Source organism: Hevea brasiliensis, chromosome 18 (assembly GCF_030052815.1).
Source record: "Hevea brasiliensis isolate MT/VB/25A 57/8 chromosome 18, ASM3005281v1, whole genome shotgun sequence".
NCBI lineage: Eukaryota > Viridiplantae > Streptophyta > Magnoliopsida > Malpighiales > Euphorbiaceae > Hevea > Hevea brasiliensis.
In genome coordinates this window covers 22,475,881-22,495,399 of record NC_079510.1, presented here as the reverse complement: position 1 = coordinate 22,495,399, position 19,519 = coordinate 22,475,881, and positions in this window count along the sequence as shown.

The following is a 19,519-nucleotide window of genomic DNA, read 5'->3' as shown; positions in this document are numbered from 1 at the left end:
TTATTGTGTCTAGTTACATTTCCTTTTTTTAATCACTCCATTTGGAGTTTTGTAGCTCAAGTTATGGCCTAAACACCATAACTAGCCAGATTGGACAGAATCCGAAATTCTGGGCAGCTAGATTTGGTAATCTAAGTTTGGTTGGCAAATTGACTAGGTTATGGTCAGAATTTGGATTTGTGTTCCGCATGAAAGTTGTAGATCTATGTCTCAACTTTCTGCTGGTAAAATTTCAAGTCAATTGGACCTTTCTACACTGAGTTATGACTAAATGAATAAACACTGTTCATTTGGTCATTTTGCCTAGGTAGAATGCAAGTCACCCAGATTGGGGCAATTTTTAGGTCAACTTGGTTTGGTTTTTTAGGCAGGGTTTCTTCACCAAAGTTGTGCCATTATGTGTCTAGTTTCATGTCCAGTTAGCCTTGCACCAATTGAACCTCTACAACTCCATTTATAGCTACCTAAACATGCTGGACTCACATCCAGACCTGCAAGGCACTCAAGGGCAGCATACGTAACTTCAATTCCCATAGCACAAATCACTTCATTTCCTAATCAAACATAGCCAAATGGTCACTAATTGACCATTACAACTTTAGTTTATGTCCATTTTCATCCACCACTAAAATTAAATTTCAAAACCCTAACCCTAATCAACCAAGCCTCCAATTCATGCATCTTACCCCTAATTTGCTATACTAATCATATAATTTATACTAGGGGCAACTAATATGTCACTTTAAATCAAAGAATTCTCCTAACCCTAACTCATGTCAAGGCTACCAAAATTTCATGGAACATAATCATGCCTCATTAATTCAATTTTTTTATCAAATTCTCAACTTAACTTAGCTTAAATTCATTTTTAGGAAGATGTAAAAGCAAAGAATATGGCACTAACCTCTTTGGTGATTTTCTAAGCTTATTCACACCTCACTTTCTTCCACTTTCTCCTCTTCTAATGGCTGCCCAAGTCTAGCTCTAGTGGTAGAGACAAATTTTTGTGAAGGAAATATGAGGTTTTGAGGTGGTTTTGGTAGAAGTTTGGAAGCTTGGGTGAAGCTTCAATGGTGGAAGGGTGTGGGAAGTGGGTTACGGCTGGTTTTGGGAAGAAGAAGAAGGCAGATTGTTTCTTCAATTTTTCTGCCCATTTTAGGCTTTTAATTATGTTTATAAATAGGTGTCACAATGTGATTGGGTGGGAGTACTTTAATGACATCATGTGATGTCATAATTCCTAATTTCTTTCATTTTTCTTTCCTTTTCTTTTCTACTCAATTTTAATTAAATTTTTAGCAATATTTATTCATATTTTAGATTATAATAATTATTTACTTAACTGGACAAGTCGGCCAAAAATCACCTCTGAAGGCAAAATGACCAAAATGCCATCCGTTTGTTTTAACAGACTAAAATTGTGTATACCAATTGAAAAATTTTTCTAAGCATTTTCTTAGCATTCTAATGCTATAGAAACCTCAATGACTCTTCTCTAGAGTCCTAAAAATTATGTAATGAATTTTCTCCCGGGTTTAAGACTCCTAGTTGAGAAGACCGTAACTTTCCTCTGGGTTACCCATCGCTAGGGCACTGGCTTATTTAACTTGGTTGTATTTTATTTCTAAAATTTTTTCTAAATTTTTCTTATTAATATTTGAGTTATTTATGGTTCCTCACTTTAGTTTAAATATTTTATTTCCAGACGTTCTAGCTGTCCAGATCGACACCGGTCACCGGAACAGTAAAATGTACGGGATGGTTACAGTGAGGGTGTTACAACTCTTCCCCTCTAATTTAAATTTTGTCCTCGAAATTTACCTGACTTAAGTAATCGTGGAGTTGCTACCTCCTTGTTTCTTCACTTCCTTGTATCGCGTCATCAGTGTCTGGGTTTGGCTCTTCCTGAGCTTCCATAGCATATACCTTTGGTGCCACCCTGACTTCGAGCCTTTCAACTGTCTCAGAAACAATCTTCTATGAAATGTCAGTCGTTTCTGCTCTACCCGATCTTTTAGCCCTTTGAACTATAGGGGCAGGTCTATCAACTTGTACTGGAGCTATTGAACCACTCCTCTGAGGGCAATCTCTTATGAAATGATCCGTAGCCCCACACTTGAAACACTCTCTAGTTAACAGTCGATACTCCCCTCTGTGTCTCTTACCACAGTGCATACATTTAGGCACTGGGGCAAATCCCTTGTTACTGTGCCTGGGGAGCTAGCTATAGATATCCCAATCTGGCCTCTCTAGCCTTGTGTCTGATCTTGTGAACCAGAACCTTTAAACTTCTTACTATCAGTCGGTATACTTGACTGCCCTGGTCCAAATTCCCTCTTACGCTGCCTATCTTTCCTATTCTATTCACTTACTCTGACCCTTTCCACTTTCAGTGCAGCTTCAACTAATTTTGTGAAGTTTATAATCCCTAAGGCAGTGATCATTATTTTAATGTTGTCATTTAGCCCCTCTTCAAACCTTCAGCACCTCTCTGCTTTTGTGGGGACTATCTCTCTTCCGTAGCGGTTTAGTCTGACAAACTCCTTCTCATACTCCGCTACTGATAGCTGCCTCTGCCTCAGATTAATAAACTCTCTTCTTCTGTCTTCCAGGTACACACTTCCCACATACTTCTTCTTAAATTCAGCGAGGAAGAAATCCCAAGTTATCAACTCTAGCCAGACCTCACTAGATATAGTGTCCCACCACTGATAGGCATCATCTTGAAGTAGGGACACAGCACCCTCCAAGTTCTGCTCTGGGGTACAATACAGTTGCTTCAATACCCTTATGGTGCGGTCTAGCCAATTTTCAGCTGCCACCGAGTCATCTTCTTTCTTACCAATGAAGTCCACAGCCCCAAATTTTCTCAGTCTTTCTAGATATGATTTCTGTTGTGGAGGTGGTGGTGGTGGTGGCATTACCCCAACCATCTGTCTGAAGAATTCAGCCATTTGCTGAAACATAGCCAGTGGAGGCTATGCAGGCATTGCTGGTGCTGGTGGAGCAGGTTCTCCCTGGCCCCCAATCTCAGCTGCAGGTGGAGCACGACTCTCCACTTTCTCATCTAGTGCTCTCTGTGACGTGGGGTCCATATCCTAATCAAAATAAGAAAGAAAAACAAATATGCATTAGTGTCACCTCAACTCTTACAAATGTAATGCATGGTATGGACTTTATCTAGACCCAGAAACGCCTAAACCATGCTCTGATACCACTAAATGTGACACCCCTTACCCGTTTACAGTGTAGTTGAGTAAGATATGCCACACAGTGTACCGGAACATCATAATTTATCTCATTGATATTTATCAGTTCTTAATTTATTTATTATAGTTATTAAGTGAAATTTATGAAATTGATCTCATTTAGATCATTTATTGAAATTATAAATTAATTTGCGGCTCTGAAAATTTTATAGAAAATCCAGCAGAGTGCCGGTTAAAAATGGAGAAAACGTTTTTTCGGAACCTGTGAAAAACACTTCCAATAATTTCCAATCATTCTCAAACTCCATTTGTATCACATCAATTTACAATAATTTCTTAACAATTCCTCCATTTGTCATTCATTCATTTCACATCATCATCAGGCTCAAATCATAAATAAATTCTCATATGTTATTTATAAACACAAAGTTACAAATACTTACATTAATATAAAATTATATTACATAGGTTTTAAATATACATAATAAAATAAAAGTTTAATTACAAAACTTACAAAAATCACAAAATACAAAATGGGACCTAGTGTCTTACCAATGCACTATAGCTTGTGAGGTGACACGGACACTATGCAGAACTGTGAACGGCCTTACCCAATCTGTGGTCTACTGGGCCCTCTGTCCAAATCTTCAGTACCTACGCGTTGCAAAAGCGACGCGCTAAGCATAAAGCTTAGTGGTGCCAATCATACAAGAAAATATAATATGCAAATAAAAGTAATAATTTCCTAGTTATTGTGTTCATAAGAAATGAATAATTACTAACTTATTATTTAGTCAAGGGCTAATTACATTTTATGATATTAACTTCTTCATGCATTTTGTTAATTATTTTCTTGATGATTTTGAGCTTCTTTGTATTTTATTATAATCATTCTTGATATTTAATTTTCGTATTTTCTTTAATAATCAGTTCAATTACAGTTATACTTTTCCATGCCCAAGTAACCTATACAAATTGACTGGACTGGATAAACGGGTAAACTAGCACTAGGTACTAGGTACCTCGGGCCGTCACATCATCGGTCACAATGTGTCTCCCAGTGTGCAAACAGAATGGCTAATAAGCCATAAAAGCAATAAGGCATAAAGCCAAGTATAACATCATAATCAGTATAGCCATAGGCTATCATCACAGAATGGCAATGAAGCCATACATCATACACAATACTGCTATCAGAATCCTATTGGCATGCCAGCCTATCTAAACCAATCACATTAGGCCTACTAGGGCATATTACAAAGTCATTTCTTGAATATTTGTACTTTATATGTAAGGTTACTATTCATTTCATTAGTCAACTAAAATGTTGACTTTTTCATAGATAATAGGTATATTAGTTCAAATATCACCAACATACCACATTTTGCATTCCAAAGTTGTTGGCATTGGTTGCCAATTCCATTTCAAAGCTTAGTGTTAGTTATTCACAATTTTCAAATTTCAAGCCTCAAGTTTACTATTCCATTGATCATTTGTACAGTAGGAATTTGGCAAAATTGTCTTCATGAAAGTTGTTCCTTATTGTGTCTAGTTATATTTCCTTTTTTCAATCACTCCATTTGGAGTTTTGTAACTCAAGTTATGGCCTAAACACCATAACTGGCCAGATTGGACAGAATCCAAAATTCTGGGCAAAACTGGTTCTGCCAAATTTGGTAACCTAAGTTTGGTTGGCAATTTGACTAGGTTATGATCAGAATTTGGATTTGTGCTTCTCATGAAAGTTGTAGATCTATGTCTCAGCTTTTATCTGATAAAATTTCAGGTCAATTGGACCTTTCTACACTAAGTTATGACTAAATGAATAAACACTATTCATTTGGTCATTTTGCCCAGGCAGAATGCAAGTCTCCCGAATTAGGGCAATTTTTAGGTCAACTTGGTTTAGTTTTCTGGGTAGGGTTTCTTCACCAAAGTTGTGCCATTATGTGTCTAGTTTCATGTCCAATTAGCCTTGCACCAATTGAACCTCTATAACTCCATTTATAGCTGCCCAAACATGCTGGACTCACATCCAAACCTGCAGGGCACTCAAGGGCAGCATACCTAACTTCAATTCCCATAGCACAAATCACTTCATTTCCTAATCAAACATAGCCAAATGGTCACTAATTGATCATTACAACTTTAGTTTATGTCCATTTTGTAACACCCCTATGTTCGGTAGTGCGTTCTACTATTCCGGTGACAGTGTCTGTCTGGACAGCTAGGATGCCTAGAACTACACTTAGATATGGGTGAGGAGACATAAAATAATGAAATACAAGAAAATAAAATACAAGAAAAACAAAGGAAAAATAATAGCAATAAAATGTAACCAAGTTAAACGAGCCAAAAACCATAGCGATGGGTGACCGCACTAGGAAGTTGCGGTGTGGACCGTTGACTAGCCCTGGATCGCGGGAAACCCTGAAAAATATTTTTAAGACTTAAATAAACATCTATTGAAGTATAAATGTCATTAGAAATATAAAAAAAAAATTAATTAATTAATTAGTACAAAAAAAAATGAGAAATCGAGGAAACGACAAAACTCGGTGTTACCAAAAAATAGGGAATGCAACACGAATAAGGGCATTGTGGTCATTTGACACCCCGAGTTATCTTTTGACCTAAATATCCATTAAAAATAAATGATATTAAACTTTGAAAATACTATGAAAAATTAAAATGAGATACATTATGTAAATAGTGAAAGTGTGGTGGCCAAATTGCAAAAATTGGAAAGTTTAACATTAAAATAGATTTTTAATCAATTAATGCTCCACTAACATCACTTAAGTGGACCTTTAATCAACCTTTGGACAGAAAATTCTGTCATCTTCAACCTTTGGAAGAGTGGCCAAAATGAACTCCATGGGAGACTCCATGGCCAAACTCACATCCACTCCTATGCATCCATGATTCAAGCTTCCTTTCACCATAAATCCTTCATTAAACCTTGCATACTCAACTTGGGGAAAACATTGGAAGCAAAAAGAAAAGTTTGGGTGAGGTTTTAAAGAACTTCAAAAGTGGTAAGTGAGTGTTTTCAATTCTTGTTTCATTAAAAGTGTAACCAAGGTTGTGGGTAGTTGATTTATGGAAGAATTTTTGAAGTTTGATGTTTTAATAGAGATGTACATTTTCGCATCCATGGAAATTCAGTATATGTAGCTTGTTTTTACTTGTTTATGGTTGTTTAAGATGTTGTTATTGATGGCAGCATGGATATGTGTATAATGGTTTGGAATTAGGTATGTAAATGGGGTGTGTTCATGTGGTTAAATGATGTAAATGGACTTTGGAAAATTCTATATTCAAGTGTGCATATTGAGAATGGTTACAAGATGTCCAAAATGACCAAAAATGTGTTGTTAAAGGTGTTAATCGTAAGGTACAAACCAGAATTGAAATGAAGGAAGTAATTTGGTAAGTGTTGAATATGTAATTGGTAAGTGATGAGAAGTGTGTAGTAGGGCGGTGTATATTTTGGTTTAGAACCTTAAGTGTGTGACTCCAATTGGTATGAGACCAATTGGAGGTGAAACTAGGCACAAAATGTGCCAACTTTCATGAAGGAAGCTTACCAAAATTCTGCCTAAAAGGTGACTTGAAAAATGACCAAATCCGGATTAGTGACTTGAAAGCCTGAAAATTGACCATTTGGGCAGTAGTTAGTATTTTGGCCATAACTCACTTAAAACAGGTCTAAATGACCTGAAATTTTTACTATGAATAGTTTAGACATATATCTACAATTATTATGAAGACACCAAAGCCCAGAAATGGCCAGAACCAAGCCAAATAGCTTGCACAAGTTTAGGTACCAAAACTGGCCGAACCAAAAGTGACCTAAAAATGACCTAAAGTTACCATTTTGATGCATTCTGTCCAGCATTGGTAAATTGACCATAACTTGGTCTACACAACTCAGAATGACCTGAAATTTTGCCCCGCATGCAATAAGACATAGACCTACAAGTTTGTAGTTTGGACCGAAACCTGAAAACTGAGAGAACTAGGTCATCCGGCTAGGTCAAATTAGTATACCAAAATTCGAGAAATTGCAATAAAATGCAATATATTTGAAAATGAAATTGGTAACATATACCAACACTAAAGGGCTATAAAATGTGACATATTGGTAACATTAAACCTAATTCACCTAGAATGCATCGAGGGTCAACATCTTAGGTTGACTAAGGAAATAATATAATTCAATAAATTAATTATTAAGCCTTATTGTTAGAGACGGTTTAAATGAGTACTGAAACACTTCAAATTGTGTGTTTCAGTTAGTAAAGACTCAGGAAAGGGGAAGGAAACACTGAGTCAGAGCCAAGAGGCATTTATCAGAGGTTTTTGCACAACTAGTTTTTAACTGATTTTGTTCTGAATATTTCATATGATTAAATGACATATTTTTCTTATGTATTATGTTTAACAAGCATTGGATTTAATTCAATGATTATTGAAATTGTTATAGTATGTATGAATTTAGCTTTGTGAAATGGTATTTCCACAAGTATTAAGCATTGTTGGGAATTGAATAAATTATGTTTTGGAAAATTGTGATAGAACATATTTTGAATTGTGATGGGCAATTTGCATAAAAAAATGCAAATTTATGATTTGAATTGTGATGAGCATAAAAATTATTGGATATTGGAATTGACTTTGAATTGAATTGTATTGTGATTTATGCTCACTAAAAGGATTGTGATATTGTTTTACATCTCACTATAGATGCTTGACTAGGTTATTACCCGTCTCTCTCATTTATTGAGAAAACAATGGATTTAGTTGTGTTTTAATTACCATGGTACGTGCACAGGCTTAGATTCTCCTCTTATTAGAGGTTAGATCTAAGTTCTTATTTGTTATGGCCCTTTCAGAAGTTTCATTATTGTGATGTGTACTGTGCATGAGGATTCAACCTCCCGACCATAGGGAGTTAGAATCACCTCGAAGATGGCCCTTTCGGATTAGTCTTGCGTAGTTAGTGAGATAAAGAATGGTTTTTGAGATAAAGAATGATTTTTGAGATAAAAAATGGTTTTTGAGATAAAGAATAATTTTTGAGATAAAAAATGGTTTTTGAGATAAAGAATGGTTTTCGAGATAAAGAATGGTTTTCGAGATAAAGAATGGTTATTGAATAGTAAAGAATTGTGATTTCAATTATGATTTATGTATAATTGATTTTGTGGGAATTAATCTTATTTCCATATATTGTTGGAACTACCTTAAATGGTTAGTTATGATTTGAAAAATTGAATTTCGTATCAAAGTCATTTTATACAAATGATTTATGTTATTGGCAATGAATATTTTGAGTTTTGGAATTTGATGAGTATCTAGATTTCCAAATTATTTGCTGTAATATTTGTTAAGGTATATTATACTATGTTTTAAATTATAGTTGTGCACCACTGAGTTCACCACTCAGCAATAGCTTTGTATGCTGTCGCAGGTGAAAAGTAACATAGAGCAATTGAATAAGCTTCTTTGAAGAGACATTCAGATCAGCTCCAGGTATACCCATGTATACAGGTTTTGATGTATGCATGTAATAATATGTATGTAAATTATTTGAGCAGTTGTATAAAAACTCTTATAAAATATTTTGGTATGTAATTAAATGTAAATTATTGTAAATGTAAATTTGAGATTTCATTTACTTGAATAGTTTTGTAATATTAATTTTGAGTCTTGTAATCAATGAAATGTTTCTTTTATGATGAGGTTGTTTTGAGAATAAATTGATTTGATTATTGAGATTTGAATTGTGAGTTGAAATGAAGTTATTGGAGTTGTATTTGAGAAAACATATTGGGAGTGTTTTCTTTTGCAAGTTTGAAGAACTGTTTTCTCAAAATACAATCGGTACTCCGCCGAAATTTTAAAAAAATTTTGTAACACCAGATTTTAATCGATGATTTAAGTTTCATGAAAATTGTTTTAAAATCCCTTGTATTTTTAATGGGTTACCAGTAGGCGAAGTACGGTAATTCATTAGGTGTACTACGGAATCATGTTACATCTTACGGAGGAGTAAGGTGTGACACATTTTCATCCACCACTAAAATTAAATTTCAAAACCCTAACCCTAATTGACCAAGCCTCCAATTCATGCATCTTACCCCTAATTTGCTATACTAATCATATAATTTATACTAGGGGTAGCTAATATGTCACTTTAAATCAAAGAATTCTCCTAACCCTAACTCATGTCAAGGCTGCCAAAATTTCATGGAACATAATCATGCCTTATTAATTCAATTTTTATCAAATTCTCAACTTAACTTAGCTTAAATTCATGTTTAGAAAGATGTAAAAGCAAAGAATATGGCACTAACCTCTTTGGTGATTTTCTAAGCTTATTCACACCTCACTTTCTTCCACTTTCTCCTCTTCTAATAGCTGCCCAAGTCTAGCTCCAGTGGTAGAGATAAATTTTTGTGAAGGAAAGATGAGGTTTTGAGGTGGTTTTGGTAGAGGTTTGGAAATGGTGAAAGGGAGTGGGAAGTGGGTTACGGCTAGTTTTGGGAAGAAGAAAAAGGTAGATTGTTTCTTTAATTTTTTTGCCCATTTTAGGCTTTTAATTATGTTTATAGATAGGTGTCACAATGTGATTGGGTAGGAGTGCTTTAATGACATCATGTGATGTCATAATTCCTAATTTCTTTCATTTTTTTTCCTTTTCTTTTCTACTCAATTTCATTAAATTTTTAGCAAAATTTATTCATATTTTAGATTATAATAATTATTTACTTAACTGGACAAGTCGGCTAAAAATGACCTCTGAAGGTGAAATGACCAAAATGCCCTCCGTTTGGCTTAACAGACTAAAATTGTCTGTACCGATTGAAAAATTTTTCTTAGCATTTTCTTGGAATTCTAATGCCATAGAAACCTCAATGACTCTTCTCTGGAGTCCCAAAAATTATTTCATGAATTTTCTCCCAGGTTTAAGGCTCCTAAGTTGAGAAGACCGCAATTTCCCTCTAGGTTACCCATCGCTAGGGCACAGGCTCATTTAACTTGGTTGTATTTTATTTCTAAAATTTTTTCTAAATTTTTCTTATTAATATTTGAGTTAATTATGGTTCCTCACTTTAGTTTGAATATTTTTTTTTCTAGACATTCTAGTTGTCCAAACCGACACCGGTCACCGGAATAGTAGAATGTACGAAATGGTTACAGTGAGGGTGTTACATAATGTATTTATGTGTAATAGAAAAGGTCCATTGATATTTTGTTAGAAATTATATTCTTAAGTTATTAAGAATATGAGTGACATTATTTCTAGCACAAAGTATCATAAATTGGTTCACAATCGAGGATAATTCACAATAAGGACATGACTTATCCAGAAAGATTGTAATCATGTTTGTTCCCAAGGTATTTATGTGAGATATAAATAAGATGTAATGGTGAGTCTCATACCACATAACAAACATCATAGGCACTTATACATGATAAGTAGGCTGAACCAGTGACGCATATGACAAGCACGTGGAGTTTACTCTTGTTAATGCATTGTCATATATCATATCAGTGCATATAATCTTTAGACCTGAGATAACATAGTTATCTTGTATATAGGTGGTTTAAGTTTGATACTGCTTTCATACTTGTACTGTGTATGGGTATATGGGCATGTGTTGGCTCCTACTAGTTATATATGGAGGTAGGTGTTGATCAAGATGGAATCTGTTACCCTAAGTAAATAGGGATGAAGTCTTATGTTCATTTAATTATTCTTGATGTTTCAAGTTCCTGGCCAGGACAGATAGATTTAGTCAGAAAAGAGTTTCTGACAAGAAAATCTAATTGATTAATTGATTGATTAAATAGTTTTAGTTTGCAATAAGATTGCAAAGTCCCTAGCATGACTTGAAACCAAATCTAGGTTATTGGATGTATAGTATAAGTTAAATTTATATTTAAAGTGTTTAAATATAAATTTAATTATGAGAAATTAATTAATAGAGATTAATTTATTTATTTATATTTGATATAAATTGATTTGGAGAGGAGAAATAATGATTTTGGGTTGAGAACTCAAAATTACAACATAAGGGTAATTTGGTCATTTCACAATGTGACATGTAGCACCATGAGATGGTAACACATGGCACCATATTAGCTTGCCATTTGTCTTCCTATCATGTAAGATAATCAAAGTCAAGATTAAGTCTAGCTTTGACATTTGGCTTAATGTGATTAGGTCAATTAAAAATAAGATGCAATGTGGAGGTGACATGTGGCATAGGGTTTAAGTGATGACCAAATTATAAAAGGGAAAAGAAAAAAAGAAACACTCACTCTTATTCTCTCTCATGTGTGGTGGCACCTCTTCCGCCCTCTCATCTCTTCATCTTTTCTCATCAATTCAAAGAGAATCACTCCATTCCCTTTGCATTAAAATTGCTAGAAATTGTTTCTAGTGTCCTATGCACACATACAACCTCTCTAAAGGTAAGAACCCAATTTATAATTAGTTGGCAAAGGCTTGAGAAGCAAATTGGGGGCTGCCCATTGGTGATCTTGGTGTGGACAAGCTAGAGGGATAACACTTGGGGTTCTAAATGCTTCCTAAAGGTACCAATCATATCCATATTGTATCAAAGAGGTTAGTGCTCTAACTCCTCTTTTAAACTAGGGTTTAAATGAATTAATTTGTTAATTCACAATCTTAAATGGCAAACATAGATCCTAATATATATTATAAGTGTTTTAATATGCAATTAAGCATTGAAATTAATTAGGCACATAACAGATGTGGTATGATGCATATAACCCTAGAAGAAATTTTTGAAATTCAATGCTCTAATGAACAACTTTCATGCTTCCGCTCTTTTAATTAGTATCAGAGCCACTATATTTGTCATTTAGATTGATTATATGAGATTTAATTGTGTGATTTGAGAAAGAGTTGATTAATTCAAAGCTGTTTGGTGCTCCCATGGTGGCGGCATGTTTGTTGATTCCATGGGTGTGCATGATTTGGCCATGTTTGATGTCTCATTGCATGCGCATGGTGTGGGTTTGATGTATGGGCCTGGTATTTAAGGCCCATAATTAGGTCCATGCTTAATTAAATTGTTTAATTAAGAATTTTAATCACACAATTAAATTTTGATTCAATTGTTTGAATGAGATTCAAATCTGAATTTTTAAATTTGTTTGAATGAGATTCAAATCTGAATTTTTAGTTGAATATGAGATATTCAATTTAATTTTAGTATGTATGATTTATTTAATTATTAAATGGTAATATGCATGATAAATTATCATGGATAATAAAAGACCAATGTGATTGGATTTATTTTTTTTATTTTTCTTTGGGTTGTAAAATAATTAATTTTATTTTTGGTGGCATGTATTATAAGTGTTGTAATAATTTGGGTTGTGTTTTCATTTATTTAAGGACTTTAAAGTCCATATTCTTGTAAATTCATTATTGGTATGCCAAGGATTACAATGTAATTGGATTGCAAGAAGATCAAGGAGGTTAAGAGCATTGGTGGGACCAGTGGGAGGAATTCAAGATCAAGTGTTGATTATGTACTCCTTCAGCAACTCTTGTAAAATGAATGAATGAAATGCACCTAGGAATGCCCTGATTCAATTCTTGGTGGTTCAGAATTGAATCCCTTAGAAAGTCCATGATCATACCATATTTATTGTTTATCCATGTATGCATGAGATGTATAGGAATGTATGCAAGTATATGATATATACATGCTAATTAGATAATGTGCAAAGTGAGACCACAATAATAATTAAACCGACCACTAAATCTTCCAAACAAATGATTAAGTTGGAAATGGTATAATTAAATTATATCATGGGCCCTCCATTAAGGCAATTATTTTAAGAAATTTTAAATACTTGCATTTGATGAATTTAATTTAAGAGATTTTCTTAAGAATAATTGTTAAGCATGAGATGTTGTAAATATGTAAATAAGTTAATACCCAATAATTGATGTGCCTGAGGACATTAAAGTTATTTGCATGTTTACTGGCTTAATGGGATCAACTTAACTAATGCAAGATGAATCAATAATGGATGTGCCTGAGATTTTAACCATTAGGGGCTAGATAAAGGATTGAACCTCACATGAGATGTGATGGGCAAGGAGTTGCTCACTTGTAGTTTATTGTAATTCCAATAATGGATGTGTCTGAGGATGATCAATAAGACTATAAAAATTCAATCACCCACTAGAAATCCATCCAACAAGGATTTCCGTTTCCTACTTTGGAAGTGTAGGATTCGCCAAGTTAGTGGGAGGACCAATTTGATTAAAAGACAATAATCATTTTGGTTAATTACTTGATACATTTACTAATTAATCTAGTTATTTTCTGCAGTTATTCTTCTAATAATAATGAGCACTCAACAACCACCACCATCCAATATCCTTGCGAGCATACTTGATCACAATATGTTGACAGGACCTAATCTTTTTGATTGGCTAAGAAATTTAAAACTTGTCTTGAACCTAGAACGTATTGGATATGTTCTAGAATCAAATGTTCCTGGTCCCTTACCTCCAGAGGCCACTTAAGAGGAACATGATGTTAGTAGTATGCCCTAGAGCATATCATTTAGTGTGTATCTTGTACATGTTTTATTAATAAAAGGCATTTTCACTTTTCCGTTTACATAATATATTTATGTGTAATAGAAAAGGACCATTGATATTTTGTTAAAAATTCTATTCTCAAGTTATTAAGAATATGAGTGACAGTATTTCTAGCACAAAGTATCATAAATTGGTTCACAATCGAGGATACTTCACAATAAGGACATGACTTATCCAGAAAGATTGTAATCATATTTGTTCCCAAGTTATTTATATGAGATGTAAATAAGATGGAATGGTAAGTCTCATGCCATATAACAAACATGATAGGCACTTATACATGATAAGTAGGCTGAACCAGTGACATTTATAACAAGCACATGGAGTTTACTCTTGTCAATGCATAGCCATAAATTATATCAGTACATATAATCTTTAGACCTGAGATAACACAGTTATCTTGTATATAGGTGGTTTGAGTTTGATACTGCTTTCATACTTGTACTGTGTATGGGTATATGGGCATGTGTTGGCTTATATTAGTTATATATGGAGGTAGGTATTGATCAAGATGGAATCTGTTACCCTAAGTAAATAGGGATAAAATCCTATGTTCATTTAATTATTCTTGATGTTTCAAGTTCCTGGCCAGGATAGATCGATTTAATCAGAAAAGATTTTCTGATGAGAAAACCTTTTTAATCAAGAACTGGAATTAAAAGAGAACATAATATTCATAGCAAATGGGGTTTGACATAAACCATGACTCCAGCTCGAATTGGGATTTTGTAACAGAGAGATTCTAGTGGATGGTAACATATGATTATAAATTCATTTAAGGTAAACCTTATTACTGATTGGGTGGCCATGGCATGCTATGCTAGGTGTTAACCATGGTCTATGAGGTGCATAAAATGATTTAGAGAAATCATTTATTATAAGAAAGAGTTCTGATGATATTAAGAGTTGATATCATGTCTCATTACCAATTACTGATGAGCCTAGTGAGTCACACACATACACAAGTAATCACCAAGTTAAATACGATTTAATTAATTAATTAATTAAAGAGTTTAATTGATTCATTAAATAGGTTTGGTTTGCAATTAGATTGCAAAATCCCTAGCATGGCTTGAAACCAAATCTAGGTTATTGGATGTATAATATAAGTTAAATTTATATTTAAAGTGTTTAAATATGAATTTAATCATGAGAAATTAATTAATAGAAATTAATTAATTAATTTATATTTGATATAAATTGATTAGAAGAATAGAAATAATTATTTTGGGTTAAGAACTCAAAATTAAGACACAAGGGTATTTTGGTCATTTCACAGGGTGACATGTGGCACTATGAGATGGTGACACATGGAACTACACATAAGCTTGCCAATTGTCTTTTAATCATGTAAGATGATTAAAGTCAAGATTAAATTTAAGTTTGACACTTAGCACAATGTAATTGGGTCAATTAAACTAAGAGCCAATCAGAAAGTGACATGTGGCAAGGGTTTTAAGGGGTGACCTAGCTATATAAGGGAAAGGATGAAAAGCAAAAATACAAGCTGCTATTTGATTCATTGCTGCCGCCACCCAAAGCACCTCTCCCTTCTCTTCTTCTTTATCTCTCACCAATTCAAAGAGAATAGCCAACATTCTCTTGAATTAAAAATACTAGAAATCGTTTCTAGTGTCTTATTTGCATCTATAACATCTCTAAAAGCAAAACCTAATTTTCTAATTGATTTGAAAGGCTTTAGAAGCTGTTCAAGGGGTTGCCATTGGTGATCTTGGTGTAGACAAGCTAGAGGGACAACATCTGGTGTCCTAGGTGCATCCCAAAGGTGCCAAACACAACTACAGTGCATCAAAAGGTTAGTGCACTTGTTCTTGATCTAATCTAGGGTTCTAATGAATTAATCTGTTAATTCTAAAATCTTAAATGGCAAATGTAGATAAAAAAATATATTAAAAGTGTTTTAATATGTTGTTTATCATTGAAATCAAATAGATAAAAATAAATCTTACATGATGCATGTACTCTAGAAGAAAAATTTTTGAATTCAATGATCTAAACTTATGTTTTTCATGCTTCTGCTCCTTCAATTGGTATCAGAGCCACTATATTTTCCATTTAGATTGTTGATTATATGATTTAATTATGTGATTTGATCATGAGATGATTGATTTATTACTGGTTGCAAAGTAAAGGTGGCGGCTTGATGAAGAACACCATGGTGCGCATGGTTTGATGCATTCAACCATGCACATGGCTATTTGGGCTTGTTTGTGAGCTTGGTTTCAAGGCCCATAATTAGGCTCATGACTAATTAAAGTGTTTAATTATGAGTTTTAATCAAACAATTAAATTTTGATTCATTCAAATATGAATTTTTAAGTTGAATATGAGATATTCAATTTAATTTAAGTATGTATGTTTTATTTAATTGTTAAATAGTGATACGCATGATGGATGATCATGGACTATAAAAGACCAATGTGATTGGATTTATTTCTTTTATGTTTCTTTAGGTTGTAAATTAATTAATTTATTTTAATTTATTTTGGGTATGTATTATAAAGGTTGTAATATTTTTTGGGTTGGAATTTCATTTATTTAGTTCTTGTAAATTCGCCTTGGTATGCCAAGGATTACTATGTAATTGGATTGCAAGAAGATCAAGGAGGTCAAGAGCATTGGTGGGACTAGTGGGAGGAATTCAAGATCAAGTGTTGATTATGTACTCCTTCAGCAACTCTTGTAATATGAATAAATGAAATGCACCTAGGAATGCCCTGATTCAATTCTTGGTGGCATAGAATTGAATCCCTTAGAAAGTCCATGATCATACCATATTTATTTATTAACCATGAATGCATGAGATGTATAGGAATGTATGCAAGTATATGATATATGCATGCTAATTGGATAATGTGCAAAGTGAGACCTTAATAGTAATCTTCCAAACAAAAGATTAAGTTGGAAATGCTATAATTAAAGTAATTATAACATGGGCCCTCCATTGAGGCAATTATTTTAAGAAATTTTAAATAATTACATAAGATGCAATTAATTTAAGAGATCTTCTTAAGAATAATTGTTAAGCATGAGATGTTGTAAATATGTAAATGGTTTGGTGGCCAATATTGGATGTACCTGAGGACATTAAAATTATTTGCATGTTTACTGGCTCAATGGGATCAACTTAACTAATGCAAGATAAGTCAATAATGGATGTACCTGAGATTTTGAACATTAGGGGCTAGGTAAAGGATTGAACCTTACATGAGATGTGATGGGCAAGGAGTTGCTCACTTATAGTTTATTGCAATTCCAATAATGGATGTACCTAAGGATGATCAATAAGACTATAAGAATTCAATCACCGACTAAAAATCCATCCAACTAGGATTTTCGTTTTCTACTTTGGAAGTATAGGATTCGCTAAGTTAGTGGGAGGACCAATTTGATTAAAAGACCATAATCATTTTAGTTAATTACATGATATATTTACTAATTAATCTGGTTATTTTCTGCAGTTAATTTTCTGATAATAATAAGCACACCACAACCACCACCATCCAATATCCTTGCAAGCATACTTGATCGCAATAGGTTGACAGGACCTAATCTATTTGATTGGCTAAGAAATTTGAAACTTGCCCTGAACCTTGAACATATAAGATATGTTCTAGACTCAAATATTCCTAGTCCCTTACCTCCAGAGGCCACTCAAGAGGAACATAAAACTTTGGACAATTGGAAGGAGCATGATATGAGAGCCAAGTGTTACATGCTTGCTTCTATGAGTAATGAGTTACAGAAGCAGCATGAGAACATGCAGAGTATGAGTGAGATCCTCCTTCACCTACAAGAGTTGTATGGTGAGCACAGTAGGAATGCTAGGTATGAGATATCTAGATAGCTGTTCCGCATAAGGATGTCTGAGGGACAAAATGTTAGGGATCATGTCCACAAGATGATTCAGCTGATTGAGCAGTTGAAACATCTTGACTTTAACATGGATTTCCAATTGCAGACGGATTTGATCCTTCAGTCCCTTCCTGAGTCATTTGGGAATTTTGTGATAAATTTCCATATGACTAAGCAGGAATGCACCTTGGCTGGTTTACTCAACATGCTGGTTATTGCCCAAAAGAATATATCAGACAATAAAGGAAAAAAGGTAGCTTCGATTGCACCTTCTTTTGCTGGAAAGTCCAATAAGAAGAAGGTCAATAAGAAAAAGAAACCTCAGATTCCTGGTCCTTCCAAGAAGATAGCTAAACAGAAAGGGAAGACCAAAGCTGATGGAGGCAAAGGAAAATGTTTCCATTGCCAAAAGGATGGGCACAGTAATAGGAACTGTCTAGAGTATAGCAAGTAATACCAGCTTGCAGTAACGAGATATTAGACTCCGGGTTGGCAATGGCTCAACTGTTAAAGCCTTAGCCATAAGATCTAAATCTTTATACATGTGTGGACATGTTTTGTATTTAAATAAGGTTTTGCTTGTACCTGATTGCAATATTTATTTTGGAAATAAATATGTTGGTTCAGGTTATATGTATAATGGACTTTATTATCTAGATAATAATGTTAAATACAAATCTAATGCAAGCAATCTAAAAGAATGCAATGCCATGATGAAAATCAACTCAAGTTCAAAATATATTTGGCACTTAAGGTCAGGTCATGTTGCAGAAGATAGGATTGCAAAGCTGGAGAAAATGAGGATTTTATCCTCATTAGGTTTTGGACCTACTCCAACTTGTGAATCCTGTCTTCAAGGCAAAATGACTAGATCACCCTTTGTTAGACAAGGACTAAGAGCTAAAAATATTTAAGATCTAATACATAGTGATGTATGTGGTCCATTTAAGGAAATGGCTAGAGATGTTTTTTATTACTTTGTTACCTTTATTGATGACAAATCAAGGTTTGGGTATTTGTATTTAATGAAATACAAACATGAATCCTTTGAAAAGTTCAAAGAATTTAAATCTGAAGTAGAAAATCAAACAGGAAAAAGTATTAAAGCTCTTCGATCAGATCGTTGAGGTGAATACTTGAGAGAGCATGGCATTGTTTCCCAACTAACTCCTCCAGGAACACCACAGCTGAATGGTGTATCTGAAAGGAGAAATCGTACCCTATTGAATATGGTATGTAGTATGATGAGCTTTACTGATATGCCAATCTCGTTTTGGGGATTTGTATTAGAATCAACTTTGCATTTTTTGAATAGGATTCCATCAAAATTGGTATCTTCCACACCTTATGAGATATGGCATGGAAGAAAGCCAAGTCTTAAGCATGTTAAGATTTGAGATTGTCCAACTTATATCAAAAGCTGAACACTGATAAATTGGAAATCATATCAGAAAAGGGTTGATTTGTTGGATATCCAAAAAATAGTTTTGGATATTATTTTTATTTGCCTACAACATAAAAGGTTGTGATAAGTAGAGATGCCACATTTCTTGAACAACAGTTTGTTCAAGAAGGAGGCAAAGGAAGGCAAATAGAGTTAGAATTGGAGAATTCTGACCAACCAACAGATCAGATGGATATAGATCCATCTAGTCAACCTACACCTATCGATGAAACATCTATAGCTGTTCCTCGTAGATCAACCAGGGTATCTCACCAACCAGTGAGATATGGTTTCCTTCATGAAGAAGAACAAGAGTTGTCTACTCAT